This window comes from Lissotriton vulgaris, chromosome 11 (genome assembly GCF_964263255.1).
Source record: "Lissotriton vulgaris chromosome 11, aLisVul1.2, whole genome shotgun sequence".
NCBI lineage: Eukaryota > Metazoa > Chordata > Amphibia > Caudata > Salamandridae > Lissotriton > Lissotriton vulgaris.
Window position 1 is genome coordinate 798,592,832 of NC_141699.1, and position 20,623 is coordinate 798,613,454.

Consider the following 20,623-nt stretch of genomic DNA (forward strand, 5'->3'; position numbering starts at 1 on the left):
TGGCCGGTGGGGTTTCGTGATCGCACAGTGGTGTTCTGGTCTGATAACATGACCGTGGTTGAATGTATCAATAATCAGGCAGCAAGCTGCAGATGGATTTTGAGATTGCTGAAAGAAATTGTTCTACTGTGTATGAGACTAAACGTCCACTTTAGGGCAAGACACGTGCCTGGTGTATTGAACCAGGCGGCTGATGCACTCTCTCGTTCCCATATGCAGGCCTTCAGGGGTTATCTGCCCTCTGCGGACTTGGTGGCGGCACCATTTCCCAAAGCTCTCTGGTCACTCGGTGCCCCGGATTACAAGACCTCGTGGGAGCGAGTCTAGCACCCAGGACAAGGAAGGCATACGAAGGATCGTCCCGTTCCTATTGGTCATTTTTGGGTCCAGCTAGGGGGGAGCATTGGGGGCAGGAGGAGTATATCCTGAAGTTTCTGGTATCACTACATCAGGCAGGCCGATCAGTGGCAGCAGCCAATAGGCACCGGGCCGCCATTGCTTTCATGGCGCAGGCCCATGGCATCCAGGACCCCACATCGTTCTTTCTCGTAAAGAAGGCACTGCATGGGTGGCAACACCTTGAGGGTCGTAGAGTGGACGAGAGGCGCCCGATTGGGCTAGCAAGGTTGTCCCTGTTAATGTCCGTACTCCCTGCGACATGTTCATCTCAGTCAGAGACAGTGCTGTTCCGGGCCGCTTTTGCATTAGCATTCCATGGGGCTATGCGGGTAAGCGAACTGGTAGCGAGGAACAAGCAGGATACGGGGGAGGTTTGTGTCGAGAACACATTCAAATCAAGGGTGATACCATGGTAGTCACAATAGCTAGGTCCAAAACCGATCAGGGAGCGATCGGGGACGGGGTGGTAGTCCAGCGCATTCCAGGGTCCCCCATGTGCCCGGTAAAATGCGTGGAGGAATATTTAGCGCAGAGGGCGGCATCATGGGGGGGAAGCTTGCTGAGACACACCGACGCCACCCCACTGACTAGGTTTCAGTTTCAGCGGGTGTTAACAATGGCAATCGCGGCAGCGGGCTTGAACCCGAGCGATTTTGGGACCCATTCCCTCCGGATAGGGGCTGCTACAGAGGCTACAGCCAGGGGTCTGAGTGTTGAAAAGGTGAAACAGTTGGGGCGTTGGTCCTCGAATTGTTATAAAAGGTATGTGCGGTTGTACATGTTGTGAAGCTAATGTCATACACTCACGCTTCTTGTTTTCTGTTTGGTTTACAGTTTCGCGAGCAGGCTTTGCGGGGCGGACTGTGCAGTTGACCCGACACCTGGGGACCAGCGGTCAAAGATCACCGGCTGAGGGAAGAGTGGTGTGGGTCGTTGGCCACTCATACGTGAGGCGTGCTGCGGACGTATTCAAAGCAGGTGACATGATTCACGTGGCTGGGGAATACGGGTACAGGGTGACCTTCCACGGAAGGGGCGGGCTCTGTATTGACCAGTTTCAAAGTTTTATTGAGGGACTTTTAGGGCGGACGAGGTCACCGCCGTCTGTAATCATAGTACATCTTGGGGGCAATGATTTGGTGACCATTGGTCGACGAGTACTTCTCGAGTTAATTTTATCCACAGTGAGTTGGTTGGCGAGAAGGGTTACGGGGTGCACGATTGCATGGTCACACATGATTCCTCGGAAGGTGTGGCGGGGGGCCATCTCTGTGTCAGCTTTGAATCAGTCGGTAAAGAAAGTCAATAACAGACTTAGTAGATTGTTTCGTTCAAGCCAGTTGCATTGTATCCCACATGGATGTATTCGGGGGGACCACATGTATCTTGAAGATGGGGTCCATTTGTCCCGGGTGGGGAATGTCTTACTCATAGGAGACTTCATAGCTTGGTTAAAGAGTTTGGGTAGCCATGACCTTTAGTAGGAGTTTGTGGGGGGTCCGGATAGCCGGTCAACTATCCGGCCTGTGGCGGTAAGGTCATGATCGGTGAGCAGTAATTGGAAGATCCCTAGAGGTGGGGCGCCACCCATTATGGATGGGAGCGCCCGGGGGTAGGCGGCCATTGGCCCCTCACACGGGGAGGCGGTACCCTCTAAGGATGGGGCCGCCGAAAGGGAAGGCGGTCATAGGCCCCTCCCAGGGGAGTAGGGGCTACGGGCCCCTCCTAGGAATTTCCCGGGGCCAGGACATCCGCGACGGCGGATGTGGTAAGCAGTTTGGGGTGGGAGGGGGGTCTACGCTACCTTCTAGACACCTCACACGAGTCCTCGGACGACCACTAAGATGGCGTCGAGTAAATATGGGGCCCCCGTTAAGACAAGGGAAATTGGAAGTTGGCAAAGAGGTACAGTCCTCTGTGCGCCCGCCCCTCACAAGTGAGGGGGGAGTTCTGGTATTAGGGATCTGACACCGGTTACGACCTTGCCGTTGGCCCGTAATGTTAGGATGTACAATGTTAATTTTGAGAATATGCATTTGCAGGATGTTTTAGAATCGGCTAGGAGAACCTTTGTATTAGAGATGTGTTAAGGTTAGCCAATAAACATCGTAATGTGTAAATGAAAATTGTACATAATATGAAACTGTTATTTTAATGTTTTAATTTTGTTTCATATTTTTAATAAATACGGCCGGGAGGGTAACTCCCTCCCGCCTTCCAAAAGTTCAAGAACTGTGTCCGTCTTCCCATCCTCGGGGATTGTGTTGGGAGGGGGTGACGGGTATCCCGGCCATATGGAAAGGGGCGACCACTCGGTCCCCCCGAACGTATGGTAGGGTGCCCTGACCCCCCCGGGAAACCATTTTGGGCGGGAGGCGTGTCTCGGCTGGTATGCCCGAAGCGGCGTAGCCGGGGCGCGCCTTTTCCCGCCCAAGAGGGGTTGTCCTAGACACCACCTACACCGTTGGCCACGCCCTGTAGGCGGATCGGAGGAGGGTACACGCCCTCCCGAGGAAGAATAAAAGGAGAAACAATCCAAGGAAGCATCCTCTTGTTCCTGTGCTTGGAAGCTGCACCTCCTCGTTGCACGTGAGCCCTAGACGGAACAAGGAGCCAATTTTGACCCACCCACCAGCCCCTTATGGCAACGATTAAGTATCGCAATAAAGTCGATTAACGGTGATATTATCTCTTTTACAGGTTGTCTTAATAAAGTTTGGGTTATTTCTTATGACAATAAAATGGTTGCTGTTTAGCATGTTCTTAGGCGAAGTATCACAGCCTAGTGAAAGATGTGTTATTTGTGTAGATAAAGGTTTATATTGTGAAATGTCCAGTATAACCGTTTATTCCGTCCTCGTAGGTCAAAATGTCGTATTTATTTTGGTCGGGCGGTAAGGTCATGATCGGTGAGCAGTAATTGGAAGATCCTTAGAGGTGGGGCGCCACCCATTATGGATGGGAGCGCCCGGGGGGAGGCGGCCATTGGCCCCTCACACGGGGAGGCGGTACCCTCTAAGGATGGGGCCGCCGAAAGGGAAGGCGGTCATAGGCCCCTCCCAGGGGAGGAGGGGCTACGGGCCCCTCCTAGGAATTTCCCGGGGCCAGGACATCCGCGACGGCGGATGTGGTAAGCAGTGTGGGGTGGGAGGGGGGTCTACGCTACCTTCTAGACACCTCACACGAGTCCTCGGACGACCACTAAGATGGCGTCGAGTAAATATGGGGCCCCCGTTAAGACAAGGGAAATTGGAAGTTGGCACAGAGGTACAGTCCTCTGTGCGCCCGCCCCTCACAAGTGAGGGGGGAGTTCTGGTATTAGGGATCTGACACCGGTTACGACCTTGCCGTTGGCCCGTAATGTTAGGATGTACAATGTTAATTTTGAGAATATGCATTTGCAGGATGTTTTAGAATCGGCTAGGAGAACCTTTGTCTTAGAGATGTGTTAAGGTTAGCCAATAAACATCATAATGTGTAAATGAAAATTGTACATAATATGAAACTGTTATTTTAATGTTTTAATTTTGTTTCATATTTTTAATAAATACGGCCGGAAGGGTAACTCCCTCCCGCCTTCCAAAAGTTCAAGAACTGTGTCCGTCTTCCCATCCTCGGGGATTGTGTTGGGAGGGGGTGACGGGTATCCCGGCCATATGGAAAGGGGCGACCACTCGGTCCCCCCGAACGTATGGTAGGGTGCCCTGACCCCCCCGGGAAACCATTTTGGGCGGGAGGCGTGTCTCGGCTGGTATGCCCGAAGCGGCGTAGCCGGGGCGCGCCTTTTCCCGCCCAAGAGGGGTTGTCCTAGACACCACCTACACCGTTGGCCACGCCCTGTAGGCGGATCGGAGGAGGGTACACGCCCTCCCGAGGAAGAATAAAAGGAGCAACAATCCAAGGAAGCATCCTCTTGTTCCTGTGCTTGGAAGCTGCACCTCCTCGTTGCACGTGAGCCCTAGACGGAACAAGGAGCCAATTTTGACCCACCCACCAGCCCCTTATGGCAACGATTAAGTATCGCAATAAAGTCGATTAACGGTGATATTATCTCTTTTACAGGTTGTCTTAATAAAGTTTGGGTTGTTTCTTATGACAATAAAATGGTTGCTGTTTAGCATGTTCTTAGGCGAAGTATCACAGCCTAGTGAAAGATGTGTTATTTGTGTAGATAAAGGTTTATATTGTGAAATGTCCAGTATAACCGTTTATTCCGTCCTCGTAGGTCAAAATGTCGTATTTATTTTGGTCGGGCGGTAAGGTCATGATCGGTGAGCAGTAATTGGAAGATCCTTAGAGGTGGGGCGCCACCCATTATGGATGGGAGCGCCCGGGGGGAGGCGGCCATTGGCCCCTCACACGGGGAGGCGGTACCCTCTAAGGATGGGGCCGCCGAAAGGGAAGGCGGTCATAGGCCCCTCCCAGGGGAGGAGGGGCTACGGGCCCCTCCTAGGAATTTCCCGGGGCCAGGACATCCGCGACGGCGGATGTGGTAAGCAGTGTGGGGTGGGAGGGGGGTCTACGCTACCTTCTAGACACCTCACACGAGTCCTCGGACGACCACTAAGATGGCGTCGAGTAAATATGGGGCCCCCCGTTAAGACAAGGGAAATTGGAGGTTGGCACAGAGGTACAGTCCTCTGTGCGCCCGCCCCTCACAAGTGAGGGGGGAGTTCTGGTATTAGGGATCTGACACCGGTTACGACCTTGCCGTTGGCCCGTAATGTTAGGATGTACAATGTTAATTTTGAGAATATGCATTTGCAGGATGTTTTAGAATCGGCTAGGAGAACCATTTGTATTAGAGATGTGTTAAGGTTAGCCAATAAACATCGTAATGTGTAAATGAAAATTGTACATAATATGAAACTGTTATTTTAATGTTTTAATTTTGTTTCATATTTTTAATAAATACGGCCGGGAGGGTAACTCCCTCCCGCCTTCCAAAAGTTCAAGAACTGTGTCCGTCTTCCCATCCTTGGGGATTGTGTTGGGAGGGGGTGACGGGTATCCCGGCCATTTCAAAATCACAAAATAAATGCAACGTTGTAGTAGGTAATCATACTTAGGCATTGCAAGCATAAACAAAATAACATAATGTGTTATAGGTTAGCCTGACCACTGATGCCGAATTACCTTTGATTTGTAATGCTAGAGTCAAAAGGCCTGTATTCGCAGTAAATTATTGTCTTGCGCAATATGTTTTTCTCTTCCACTACAGAATCTGTAACTTCACAGAAGCCTTCCATTTCCAAGTGAATAGGCATTTGTTATGTATTAGATAACTGATAGTGAGGTGTGAGGTTCACACCGGGAGAAGAGGAGATGGCAAGAAACATAACGCATGGTAAGAATTGTCTGAATTGCAAGATGTTGAAGATGCGCCTTTTCAAGGACATGATTTTGTAGCCTATTGTAACAAGCATTGGCATAGCCAATAGGTCTCGGTTTTGGGACTTTATAAGTATTTAGTTATGCAGCAAAATGTCCTTGGTGCAACTACACCAACTGTTGCATAGCTAAACACTTGTAAGGTCCCAAATGCGAGACCTATTGGCTATGCCAATGCTTGTTATTAGGAATGGCTGGTGTTGAAATGAAAGTGAGAAGACAGGAATATGAGAGCAACAAGCAAAACTAGATTTCATGTTCTGGCAGCACTGTCTTTAACCTGGCTCTAGAATTCCACCCCATGATTCTAGGCCCCTTCGTATTGTCATTTAAAGGGACCATCGTGTGATGTCACAGTGTCTCTCAACGGCACAAAGCAACACTCTGAAATGCTTATTGTTGGTGGTTGTTAGCGACGCAGGGCTGGGCAAAGAGAAATGTTTTTATATATATTCTAAATGGCCCCTTTAAACGACTGCTTCTATTTGTATGTAACCTATATGGCATTTTAATCACATCTGTGTTTTGGTCATGATACAACAGCTTATCCCCTCTCCCACACACCCAAAAAGAAAAAAAGAAAAATGTCACATAATTGATGGCTTGGCACAGCAGGATTTTTCACAGTAATACATTTTCACTTCAGAGTTTCATTTCATGCAGGTTCCATTGCACCTGAAACAAACATTGCACTTGCCACAAGACATGAAGAAAGGTGCGTCTGGCATTACCACTTTGAAAGCATCGCTAGTTCTCACAAGGATTTATTAGCATGTCACCGTGACCATGTCCTCATTGCCTTGCATTCCACGGTACTTAACAGTGCATAGTCAAGCAGCAGTGGCACCGAACACGTGCTCGTGATGGTAGGAGCATTAGCAACTTCATTTTGCAAAGCTGTTGCAAACTCCTAATAATCTGATCGAATATACCCACTGTCCTAATAGCATTTCGAATAGCTCCAGTGAAAGGGAGGAAGCAGTATTAGACCCTTTGCCTCAATTACAAAGTAGTGCTGCAGAAAAGGCCCAGAACATGATAGCTAAATAAGGAACTGTTTGCCTTGAATGATCCCGCACATTCTCTGCCTCATGGTGCACACACTCTTAAAAGACAATACAAAAACAGACACAATGCCAACACGGTTATTTCATCTGAACTGCTCCAAATGAAGGCCTGCAAATTTTTAATCCCAGCTCCAATTTCGCTATCTACTCCAAAAACTTCACTTGTGCTCATCTTCCAACAGGGCTTTCTGCACCTGCTTTACACCTAGGATCTTCACCCAGTACTCTTCTGGACAAGTTTAACTATGCCCTGAAAATTCCCAGCTGTGTTTAAGAGCATTATATAATTAAAGTTAGGATACATATACTAATGACTACCGACGTTGTAAGTGTGCCTTTTTTCCCTCAAGCGTTATACATATCTCAGGAGTACATTAAAGACCAGATATTTTTGGGAAGATATGATGATATTTCTCATAGGTGGTGACATCAGCTCCTAGAAGCTGGAAAAACCTGGTAAACACTTCTGGTGAGCACTGTTGCCTCAGGTATGTAACTTCCCAACTGTGTCACAGTCAAATGCCAGGGAAACCAGGAAGCTCAATTTTGTTACCTCAACATATGATGGATATAAGCACATTAGACAGCATGAAAACCAAGAAATACGGGGATACCTGAGAATTTAACGGTGATCAAAATTTTATTTCAGAGAGAAGACGTATTTATTGTCACCCAAACAAAACAACAATAATGAAAAAGCGGGCGTCTCTTGGGCCCTAACACTGCAATAATTGGCAACATGTACAACAACACAGAACTACAGTGGATGTCAAGAAAGCACACATTGTATGCAGACACTGTGTGCAGACATTACATGCACAAGATAGAAATAAAGGAGTGGTGTGGTTTGGCCATATTACTGGTATGTCACGTTTATCTTTTCCTAGAACCGTCTGGGAAGCATAACCACCATTAATGTCAACATCCGAAAGTGGATACAGAGGGAACAGTCTGTTTTTTTCTTGACTGGATATGCACTCAACATTAAAAAAAATGTAAAACGTCAAAAGCAAAATAATATAAAAATCAGAACAAGCGAGAACAGAAAATAAGAATAGGATCGAATGCAAAAAACACAAGAATAAAACCATCAGAAAAGTACCATGGTGAGAAAAACTCAATGCTCACTTGAAAATAATTCTTTTCATGAGCTATTGACTTGCCCTGGATGTAAAGGCTCGTTTAGCAGAACGTTGGAGTAAGGGCTTTTTCTTTATATACAGAAAAAGTCACAATTTGATTTTGCTAATTGCGTGGGGAGGGACAATTGGATTAATCACTTTAAAGAAATCTGCATACCCACTGGTGGCTGCTTCTTGGTGAAATAAATGCAAGAGCTGGGGGCAGTGGCGGCAGGCGGAGGTACTGGGTGACTACAAATACTGAACATCCAAGCTATGGCGGCTGTATTAAGTTTATCGGGTAACTGAAGGCAACTTTAGCCATTAGGAGGACCAAGTATTTTTCAGAAAACACACACACGTGGAGGTCTGGCCAGAGTTCCCATTACGTTAGCAGTGCATGCACATGAAGAATAAACCTTGAGAATGTTAATAATGCTTGATTTTACCTTTAGCTGGATTCACTTTTATTCCTGACCGGTACTGCATTTCTTCATTCTGCCAGTCACCATTGCGGACAACAGTCTTCAGCCCATAGAAAACAAGCATTGGCCGGGCGCAATAAAACGATTCTTACATTAAAAATATAATTTTCGCTCTCCAAAATAATCTAAAAAAACAGTAGCTGGCGTTGTGTGGATAAAAGTGAGAATTTTGAGAGAGCTACTTTCATTCTGTGTACGAAGCAAGCATGCCCTACAGTTGCCATGCTACTGGGTTTCTATGTGTAAATAGTGCAAAACTTGCTGCCCCTATTCTTTGTGTGTGATTGAAATCTGCTGTACAAAAGGGGGTGGTGATGGACGGAGCATCTGAATCAATCAAACACTCACACCCAGTCAAAAGATCTGGGTTTAATCCATCACCGTTCTTTAGCCCACTCTGCCACCCCAGTTCAGACATGGCTATATGCAAATCAGTCTGACCCTGTGCCTCATGGGAACAGTCCAGCCCGCACTGCCAAGCCATGTCTTCCCTGGACCAGAAACAAGCTTCAGAGGACCGGTTTCTGGCATTCCAGCCGTCTTCAGCCCGGATTGCTTGAATCCAGTGGCAAAGTGAGCAAGGGACTCACTTCATCGCGATTGAAATCTGCAGCATTTTGACCCTTGTTATACCTCCTATAGCCTATAAAGGGGACGTGTGCTGCGTCTGCTACCAGAGTAGCACTTGCCCTGAAAGTGCAGAAGAGAATTTAGCACTCCTGCTGCTTGTGCTGCAACTGTTGTATGTGCAAGGAAAACATGTATGGCTGTTGCCAGTGCTGTACTGTTAATGTGCGACTGTGAAGCAAGCATGCACTGCTGCAGACTATGCTTATGTGATACCGGTTATGAGTGCAAATTGTGCTCTACCTGTTGTATGGGTGTGTCTGTGTGAGAGGGAAGCTTGCATTGCTGCAGACTATGCTTATGTGATACCGGTTATGAGTGCAAATTGTGCTCTACCTGTTGTATGGGTGTGTCTGTGTGAGAGGGAAGCTTGCATTGCTGCAGACTATGCTTATGTGATACCGGTTATGAGTACAAATTGTGCTCTACCTGTTGTATGGGTGTGTCTGTGTGAGAGGGAAGCTTGCAGTGCTGCAGACTATGCTTATGTGATACCGGTTATGAGTACAAATTGTGCTCTACCTGTTGTATGGGTGTGTCTGTGTGAGAGGGAAGCTTGCATTGCTGCAGACTATGCTTATGTGATACCGGTTATGAGTGCAAATTGTGCTCTACCTGTTGTATGGGTGTGTCTGTGTGAGAGGGAAGCTTGCATTGCTGCAGACTATGCTTATGTGATACCGGTTATGAGTGCAAATTGTGCTCTACCTGTTGTATGGGTGTGTCTGTGTGAGAGGGAAGCTTGCATTGCTGCAGACTATGCTTATGTGATACGGGTTATGAGTGTAAATTGTGCTCTACCTGTTGTATGGGTGTGTCTGTGTAAGAGGGAAGCTTGCATTGCTGTTGCTGCTTGAGCTGGACTTGTTTTGTGTGTGGGGTCAACCCTGCGGTTCTATACCTGTTGTGTCTTTAAGAGAACCACGTACTGCTGCTTTGTAGTTCATGTTATGGAAGTATGACAGAAGCTGGCATTGTTGCTGCTTTGACACTACCTTTTACTGTACTGTATGTTTATGACCTGTGCACATCTGCTTCTCGAAACATACCTGTCACTGTGTTCAAGTTTAATGGCCCTTTTGTGTGTATGAATGAAGCTTGTTCTGCTGCTTTTGTAATGGTGGTATAGGGGACACTTGGAATGAGCAGCTCATGGTGTGTGCGGGGGAAACTGGCATTATTCCTCACCAGAGTGCGAGTTCATGAGGGTGTGCCTGTGTGTGAGAGAAAGGTTGGGAAGAAGCCTGCACTGGTGCTGCATGTTCTGTACTCGGGAGTGAGGGAACGTTGGAAGTTTACAACCCTCTGGAAGGGAAGAACATACATGAATCAAAGTCTGTCAGAGGTGATATAATCTGAGTATAGTGCATTGAAGTGGCTTTACCTGAGAACTGAGAATACCGCAGTGTTAGAGGATCTGGGAGAGGTGGAGGTCGCTATATCACATTCCTCACCAAAGACGAGATTGTGAGTATTCAGTCCAATCCAAGGGAAGCACAGCACCATCGAGGCATCCAGTGAAAAGTTCCACACTGATAAGCAAATGCCTTCATCAAGGGGAGTGTGTCAGGTGAAGCCAGGGACATCTTCATCTGGAGGGCCCGGCGTAGGCTTCCACACCTTCCTAGGGTGCTCAAGGTGCACCTGGATGCTCAGGGAAACATTCCTGCTATGGGACAGGCAGGGACACCATCAATCTCCCACGGCCGGTCCGGCACAATCCCCAGGATACAGAGAATACAAGTTGGGAAGTGGTGAAAGTCACAAACGTGCAACGTTACTATGGCATTCCCACATGGCATTGTGACTGAAAGCACTTATGCAAGATGATGAAGTGACTGAAGCTCAGAGATGAGAACATGATTTGCCTAGGATCACACTGCATAGACGTGGGGATTGCGGGATTCAAATCGCAGGTTTTCATGGAAGCCAATTGTATGTGGCCGCGAGGCCTTGAGATGGCGCCAGGAGCAGCAGCTGTGAAAATGAAAGTAAGTTGCTGGTCGAGCGGCCGCGAAAGTGATTGCGGGGAGGGGGAGGCAATTGATAGTGATCGCAGGGAGGGTGAAGTAGTGACACAGCAAGATGCGGGCCGCGAGACGCGCTCTGTGGTGGGAGGGGGAGCAGGGGGAGAAATAATGAAGTGACTGAAGCTCAAAGATGAAAACATGATGTGCCTAGGATGACACTGCATAGACGTGGGGATTGCGGGAATAAAATCCCAGGTTTTCATAGAAGCCAATTTTACGTGGCCGCGTGGCCATGAAATGGCGTGAGGAGCAGCAGCTGTGAAAATGAAAGTGAGCAGCCAGTTGCGCGGCCGAGAAAGTGATTGCGGGTAGGGTGAAAAGGTAACGCGGCAAGACACATGGCCCCAAGACGCGCTCTATGGTGGGAGGGGGAGCAGGGGTGAGCCTGCGAGTGGTGCGCGCGGTAAAGGAAAACCATAAGGAAAGCCAGGTCGCTGGCAGCACTTTTAAAAGCCCTAACTAAATGTCTCGCAGCAGCGCATGCGCTGGCTCAGGCAAGACCTAAAATGTGAGAAACTAAGGAGTTCATCTGCTCCCAGGGTTTGTGGAGACCTGATTGGAAGTTAGGTATAGGAAATGTATCAATTATTGCAATAACGTTTTAGCAGATTTAAATAAGTGTGTTTCTAGAGCAGAGGAGAAGAATTTGGGATTCTTTCAGGTAAGCCTTTCCTGTCTCTCACTTAGGGGATAGTTATGCCTTCTGATTTTTAGCTGAGAATAATTTCCAACCTTGACAATTCTCTACTGCTTAAATGCGAAGGCTTACACATAGCCAACTCATAGCAATAATTTTGTCTATTAGTAGTTGCACCACATAATTTTAACTTATACCCTGGGCCGCCAAGAATAAATCAGTAGGTAAGGATTCCCAGAGGTATATTTTAACATCCACCTTCATCCACATCACACTGTTGCGCGACAACTGCTCCGCTGTAGTTAGGCGTGGAAGCACAACCAGGCGGCATTTGGCTGCCTGGTTGGACCCCAATGATGAAGCATGACACCAACCAGTTTGGGGTGTGAGGGGTTTATTAACAAGACTAGTTGAGTCCAGCCACCAGGCCACAGCCACCAGTGACCCAGAATATTAAACACAGTGGGCCAGTCCACATTGATTCTTTATATTACAATTGTGGACAGGACGCGCCCCTAAAAACCCTAGCTCTCCCTACTTGTTTAGCCTTATCTCATCATAACCCTTCATTTGAGTTTCTGAACTGACACCTTTCTTTGCTAACTTAAGTAACTGCCATTTTAATGCCTAAACTCTATTAATCTAGTTTAAGGAATTCCTTCATGGAGCACACTAGCTGTATTTCCCTTATTTTATTTGTGATATTCACTAATTTGGTACGCTATCTTGTATTGAAATATTTATTAATGGATTATTTGAATTTATAATGGTGATTACTAAAAATTAATACTTACTGAATAAATAACTTGAGCTAAATGTATTGGTTAATAAAATCCTTTAACACATGCCACCTTTCTTTAGTAATTCATGCGAAGGCCCAAATGTAAATCACTGTTCATGATGTTTGATGTAAATGATTGCTCCTTCTTAATTCTATGTCAGGACTGGAGGCGAGGATTATGCATTATCCTTCATTCTCCTTATTACAACAGCCTTAACAATAACAGAAAAAAATTCCTGTTCCATAAACCTTAGGGAAGGATTAGTATAGAACAACCAATCAGTAACCACCAGAGTCCACAATAAAGTACATCCTATACATGTATGCTCCCTCTTTCTACACTGCTGAGCAGCCACAACAGTTAACTGCTATCTCTGCTTACTTGTATAGTACTTTACTGGTAGAATGTTATTGGGCCCTGTATACATATTCCGGCGTAATAAATGTGTTGATTCTGATTCATGTTTATTTCAGGGGCACACAGATCTGCAGGTTGGTGATTTGCAGGCAAGCCTGTTTCCTACTCCCGTTGCTGTGCTAGTGCGATGTCGGCTTGCAGGCGCTAGAGGGCACTCTTGTACCTGTAGAGTTGCTCCTCTAGCTATCTCCGCTCTACCGACTGTTTCCCAGTGCATATGCGTTATTTAAAATCATAGTCAGGTGATACTAATCTCCTTTTTTCCTTCTTTCAGCGGCTCGCGGGAACACAAGTCACTTGTTTCTGACGTGGGCCAAACCTGATTCCAGGACCGCAAGAAGCGTTTTTATTATCTTTGGACACCAGAGAGTGCTAGCTAGCCATAGAGACACTCCTCTCCCTCTGTGAGGATCACGCACCAAATTCCTGTAATTCTTGAGGGAATACAGTTGTGACTAGGACTGGACATTAAACTCCACTCTGCTAATGGAGTTCGCAGAGTTTTGTTAGGAGCGCAAAGTTTGGCAAAAAAACTCCACTGACTGCCAGCGGAGCGGATTTTACCAGCGCACACCACTCACCCCTAGACTAGTGAGCTATAATATAGTACGTCTGTCAGAATTTGCTAATGCATGTTGTCAGTAATGCCGCAGCTGTGGATGGTGACTTGAGCAAGCTCACAGTAACGTGTACCCCAAGAAGACTACTGACAAGGCCTTGAAAGAAAAGGTGTCTTGACAGTGTGGGCAAATTCCTGCCTCATCAGACAGTTGAGGAAATAGGGAACAGTTTTGCAAGATAGTTCAGCGAGCAGCCATGTGGAGCCCATTGGATGACAAAGCATACAAAGTATCCAATGTAGCAGCCTGAAGGGGGCAGGGCATTGCATCAGGAGGAAGTAAAGGACCCCATACCTATTTATTGAGAGAAGGTCGGGCCGACAGCTAATGCACTCTGAAAATACAGTCCTGGGCACACATATTAGGGTTATAACAATGGTTGAAATGTCTCGCTTTGTATGAATATCTGTGGTCAACACTAGTATGTTATTTAAATGTCTTTAATATTTACGCGGGTTTCGTCACATAGGGGAAGTAACATGTGTCTCCAACAGGGCTCAATAGGAGTGTGAAACAGCCTGAAGCAACGTGTAGACGCGATGGTTGAGGAAACGAGGATATTAAACCGTAGGCAATGTGTTCAGGTCAGTTCAGTGTCTCTGAGAGGTTAATTAGGCGGGTGCGCCATTCTAACGAAGTTGTCTCAATTATGTCTGGGGCCTGGGAGGAGACACTGGTCCCGTCTTGTTCTTCGGTCGCTTCAAGCCCTTTCACACTCCCTCGAGCCCTAAAGAAGTCACAGGTTACTTCCCCTATGTGACGAAGCACGTGTTGCCTGGTTGTTTTTTCTTTATTTAAATATTAAAGACATTTGAATAACATACTGGTGTTGACCACAGATATTCATACAAAGCGAGACATTTCAACCATTGTTTTAACCCTATTACGCATGCCCAGGACTGTATTTTCATTAATTTGTGTGGGTTCTCAACTCGCACATTCTCAGGGGTTACAGGTATTTACCCCGACCTGGCAGCACCGCGCATACTCTGAACATAGTAGACACTACGCGAATTAGCTTTCTAGTAAGCAAGGCTTTGGAAATTCATAATAAAGTTTTAAGGAAGCAGTGTGTGTCAGATTTTAAGATCCTCTGCTCCTGCTCAAAATCGCCTAAAGTTTGTTGGCTGAGATGAGCAATACAGCTCACTGTTTAAACCAACATGAGGGCAGTGCCTTGAAGTTACACATTGATTCTGCTTTGTAGGTGCTTCAGGGCTTTGAAGATGCTGTTTCCCGAGTTGGAGATTGTTTTTTTTTAAGGGAAGCTGGTAGAAAGGGACCCAGCCTGTGTTGTAGTGGAAGCTGGTGGTATTCTTGACAGCACTAGTCATATCTGCATGGCGTGAACAGGTGCATCGAGCAGCTTTGCCTGCCCACGGAACCCTGTGTAGTGCACAGGAGTTCCTTTGCTGATTCACAGAGTTATGCATAGCAGAACTCTGCGATCTCTGCCCAGGCCTAGTAGCAACCACCACAGAGTCTTGTCCATTCCTTATTCTTTTGCCCTGCAGGCAGCCTGGAGTGTAACAGCCAGAGTAAACAGATCTGTTATTAATCGTATTTACCCTTCTATGTGTACAGTGCATTGCAGTGACGCCTGCTGCAGGTCAGTACTGGGTTGTTGCCGCAAGCGAGCGGTACACTGGGTTTAAAGGCATCGCAGGGACAGGCCCAGGCTCCAGCCCCTTAAGAGATCTCAGGGTGTTGGTCCCACCTTTAATTCTGAAACTCTCCCTATCTGCTAGGTCTCCTGGTGCCATATTGACCCTCATGCAGGAAGTCAGTAACAAATTCATGGAGGAGGACTCCGACTAATTCCACCTGCTAGGCGATGAGTTTTGCCACGATGTAGCTGCCCTGATCCAGCGTGCACTGCCCTCAGCCCTAGCACCCCTCGAACAGAAGATTAATCAATTGGTGCAAGAGTGCCAGGCATCCTGTGAGGCCCAGGGGACTGCTCGTCTAAAAGCTTGGCCCCCAAGTTACTATATGAGCAAGGGGTGGACAAAGACGCTTTTGAATACCTTAAAATGCTTTTTCTACCTCTAAGCCAGAGGTTGTGGATGCAGACCCACTCCCTTTCCTAGTGTAGGAGCCTGACTCCTTCAGCGATGATGACAAGTCACAGGGTGGGTCTGATGTGGGGCCAGGCTGTGGCATCGGTCGGCGGACGAAGACCACGGGGCAAGTTTGGGATCCCAGCCAGAGACCTTGTTAGCACACATGCTGGACCTGCATGACTTAATGCATCTTAGATCTGCAATGTGTTCTCCCAGTGACAAAGTGGCGTCATATGTGGCAGGACGCCTCCACAAGCCACTTGAAAAAGATGTCAGGGTCCTCCTACGAGTGTAATGTCTGTGCCCCTCGCTAGAGGGGAAGGTCATTTTGACTTCCGAAATTGATGCCCATATGGGAATAGCACTCGTTACAACGCATGTGTTTTCTTCTCATGCCATTACAATGCAAATCATTACAACAACTTACTGTAGGCGGGGCGCTGGAATTTGGAATAATATAATTTAGTAATCCAACTCCACTGTGTGCAACAGTAGGAAAGGTGTTGGAGTGAAAATCCAACACATTCTTCCCCCTACAGCAAGTCATTGTAATGACTTGCGTTGTAATGGCATTCGATGTAACAACGCGTTGTTGTAACGACTTGAGTTGTAAGGGCATGCGATGTATTGCATGCGTTGTAAACAATGTTTCCCCCCCATATGGCCACAATTTTGGCCAAGTTAATGCAAGATTCAAAGTATGCTTACACTTTACTCTATTATCCCCTTCGATGCTCATGACGGAACGGTTCGTCATGAGCATCGGTTGAGCTGTGCTCATGACGGAACCGTTCCGTCATGACCACACCCATTTTGAAAGGATCCAGCATGGGGGGAAAATCTCCGTAGCAGTGATGAGGTTAAATGAAGGGCCCTGTGTGGCGGCTTTAGAAGAAGTCCCCCCTGATTTTGCCCTTATTACAGACAAGGATTTATTTTCTAAAAATGACATTAAGTCCTGCATCAAATCAATTGCAAAGGATCAAGCCCCTGGCCCAGATGGCATTCCGAGGGTGATGTATTTGTACACATACTGAGAACTGGACAAGCTGCATCTTGGCCCTTTCCAATCCGATAGCAGAGGGAGCCCAAATATATAATTCATGGAAGGGAGCTGAGGTGATCCCTTTGTACACGAATGGCAATAGATCTTCACCTTGTAACTATAGACCCATCTGTCTTATAGATTGTTTTCAAAAAGTGTTTGCTCGTGCACTCCTTGTAAAGATACAAGACTAGATTAGTGAACATAAGATCTTGACTCGCTTCCAAGCTGTTTTTAGACAAAAAACGAGTACCATTAATGAGCTGTTTTGCTTCCTTTGTTTGACTTTCGGTCATTGGTCGGGGGCTCTATGTAGCCTTTCTAGACCTATAGAATGGCTTTGATCTTATGTCAGCAAAGCGCTCTGTCTAACTTTGCTAGGGTTCAATGAGGTTGCAAGGGCCAGATTGCTGACCCAATAAAAGTTAATAGGGGGGTACGCCATGGTTGCGTATTAGCACCCACACTTTTTCCCTCTTGGTGATTGGCGTTGTTCAGTTTGTTTATGAGGTTCCAGGAGATGCCCCTTCTCTGGGGGGGGGGGGTAGAAGTGGTAACTTTACTGTTTGCAAATGATACATTGTTAGTATTCAAAACAGCAGGGGGGCTTCGGCTGCTTTTAAATAGCTTTAAAGTTTTCTGCGATTCCCAAGGACTAGAAGTTAACACTGCAAAGATGAAGCTTTCATTGCTTAGCCCTCATAAATGAAATGAATGAAAGCCTACCAGCTCTACAAATAAAACATTTAGATAAGGAATGAGGTGAGACACTATTCTGTCCTGTGATTGAGCCCTACACCTGGCACCAGGCAGTATTTCTTCATACCAGGGGGAGGCAGAATGGGGTGTTTTCTCCCTCCCTGCCAGCTATAAGTTAAAACTATACCCAAAGAAATACAAATTTCCTCTGACTTGCAATGGGAATGGCTTCAGTATTTGGGCTTTGGGTCAGCCAGCACCAAGAAGCCCCACCCAACCCTGGCTATTTCTGAAAGTTAGAGACACAGAGGAACTCAGGGTGCTATGGCTTGTCTGGAACCAAGTAGTTTTGCTTACCCCAAATCCTGCACATTGCAAAATATTCCTAAAAGATCCTGTTCCCCTCTCTTGCCACAGGATTATTGTAGTTTTTCAGCCATGGGTAGACCAGCATTTTGGAAACTCTGTCAAACTCAGGCATTTCTGGAACCTAAAGACCTGGGGAAATCAAGGATGGTTTGACTTGCATTGATGACAGTAAGTTAAAATATTTGCCTAAACACCCAATGTCCTTTCTTTTTTCATGAGGCATAGCTCTCAAATGTTGACCTATGTTTGTCTGGAACCACAAAAACCCTTGGCATTTCTGAAAACGTTTGAATGCAGGGGAATCAGGGATGCAGTCACTTGCATGGATCTCAATAAATTTTCCTACCCAGAATGCTCTGCAAATGTCAAAGCATAGGTAAAACACAGCTGGGGCCAATGCAGGTAAGAGGGTTGGGGCGTGGGGCCTGGTGGGGGGGATTTCGATGGACGATGACCTGCAAAAAAAAGAAAATATATAATTAAATTTCCCTTGTTAACGTCCATCAAAATAATCCCCCCCCCCAGCCCCACTGTTCTTACCAGCATGGGACGCCGCTGGAAAAACACAGCATTTTTTGAAATATTTATGTGACAAAAATCTCAGGCACATCAAGCCAGTAGCTGAGTTTTGCGACCCTGTGTTCCTACACTTCTCCAAATAAAAACGCTATGCTCATGTGTGGGTGGCCGAACGCACATTATCAAAATGGACCAAAACTGTAAAGCCACATTAAAACTACACTGACTTCAAACATTCCAAGTTTTTACCAGTATCTTTCGAGGGCCATAGGTACACACACACACAAGATTGATGTTGGTTTTTGGGATATGTGTACACATGTTTTGTGGTAGGATTCTTGCTAATCCCTGCAGATTCTAGAACTTTCACTCTTAGAAATCTGATACAAATTATTATTTTAGCCAAAGGTGGGTGTTTGGAGGGCATTCTATATAAGAAACATTAGTGGGATCCCTGTAAGCCACACACCCCTGTACTCTCTTGGTTGTCTAGTATTTAAAAGTGGCAATGATGGTAGGTTTCCTTTGGTGCCAGCCAATCCTTGAGCAAAAACCACAGCTACCCATATTACTGGAAATACTGAAATACCAAGGAAATATTTAGATGTCTCCATGTTGCTTTATGGGGCTTTTCTTGTTGTGGATGATAGTACCAAACAAACAAGTGGGGTACCACTTTTATCAAGAAAAGTGTGGGGACAAAAAATAATACAACATGTGTTACAATCTATTACATTTTTACCCATTTTAGGCTTCCAAACGTAATTTAGTGTGCAAGACAGAAGACATTTTCCCTCTCAGTTTTGTATAACTAACTATTATTGCTAAAGTCAAATTCTTGGGCACATTTATAAAATAACATAGCTTTTTTTCATACCAATTTTCTCATGTATTATATTTCATCTTATGAGTTGATGCTTGGCCAATACATGTTTTTATGTAACAGAGGAATTTCTTTTTATGTGAAACATGACTGAGAATCAAAAAATACAAATACATAGTGGAAGACATACTTGCAAACAAACATTTTTATATCAGTGTTACACATGTTAAGACTGATAACTTGTCTATCCGAATTGTTAAAATTTTGTCTCTTGCATCCAATCTTGTACATCACTTTAGCTTTCAAGTATAGCGTTGTTAAATTCACTATTCATCCTTGAATCATGCTCTACCCATTTAACTAAGGACCATCAGCATAACCCCAGGCAATCCCACATAAACCTAATCAAACACCAAATTGTCAAAGGCAGGAGAGAAGGGGCATGGGCCCAAACTGCATCCCGCTGGCACTCTTCAAGAAAAACGCAAAAAACTGGGCAGAGGACCTAGACCTTTTCTTCCGTGAACTTAGATCATTGGGGAAACTCCTAGCCTCTTCAAAAGGCTCAATCATCTCTCCAATACACAAAAACAGAGACAACTCCTCACCAAAAATCTATTGCCTGGATTCGTGATTGACAACGAGCAAAATACTTAGCAGGCACAACCTGGGCATCGCCGAATGCAAACATTCCCCTTAACTAAACCAGATTTTCCAAAACAACTGGCACAGCAACAATCATCTTGGCAATGGCATTCCTCATAGACATGGCAAAGTCCTCAAAGCAGCCTCTCCATTTCTGTTTAATGCCTTTAGGGCAGCTTTCCACAATATATACCGGGCAAGGCTCTAGAAGAAACTGGCTAACTGGAACATTCTGCAGACATTGCTGGACATGTTAATTCTACTACACACACACTTGGGTGCAGGTGAAGCTGGGCGAGAGCACACACCTCTGCAGATGAATCCCAAACACCAAAGGGCTAAAACAGGAGTGTGTGCTCACCCCCCACGCTATTCAACCTTTACATGGTGGATTTGATACAGATACTCAACTCCTGCAATTTGCAGGCTCCCAGGCTCCCGGGCATGGCACTTTCCAGCTCCCTTAATGCTGATGATGTGGTCTTGGTCAGCCACACACAAATGGGTTTGCAACACCGTCTCAGTGCAATGGTGGCATACACTGCGGAGAGCTCCCTGGAAGTAAACTTAGAGATGACAAAAACAATGACCATCAATAATGGCAGGAAAAAAACCCAGCCTGGTATTTGGGAACTCACAAATCCAGACTGCACTCAACTACAAATACCCAGGCATAATTATCAACAATGGGGGACTATTTTCCACACAGAGAGAAGCAATCAAAAGGAAAGGGCTGGCTTTAGCAGTGACACTGTGGAATCTTTAATCAAGGTATGATGCTGCTCCCTCTCCTCTGGGTAGCTCAAACTAAAATACTACCAACAATCACATATGGCAGCGAAGTCTTGAGAGGCAGAGACTCTAAAATTTTGGCCTCGGCTCTA

At 46.2% G+C, this 20,623-nt stretch overlaps 1 protein-coding gene across 4 annotated transcripts in view; it reads right to left on the bottom strand.

The window, feature by feature from the left end:
• LOC147683516 (alpha-1,4-N-acetylglucosaminyltransferase-like) overlaps positions 1 to 20,623 on the bottom strand; it is a 427,778-nt gene that overhangs the window by 39,764 nt on the left and 367,391 nt on the right. Inside the window, exon 1 of one of the 4 annotated variants that reach the window (XM_086943923.1) lies at positions 18,099 to 18,207. The exons of the other annotated variants lie outside the window; for them this stretch is intronic. The gene's annotated coding sequence lies outside the window, so the exon portion shown is untranslated. Of the gene's footprint in view, positions 1 to 18,098; positions 18,208 to 20,623 lie in introns of those variants that run through there. 4 annotated transcript variants of the gene reach the window in all.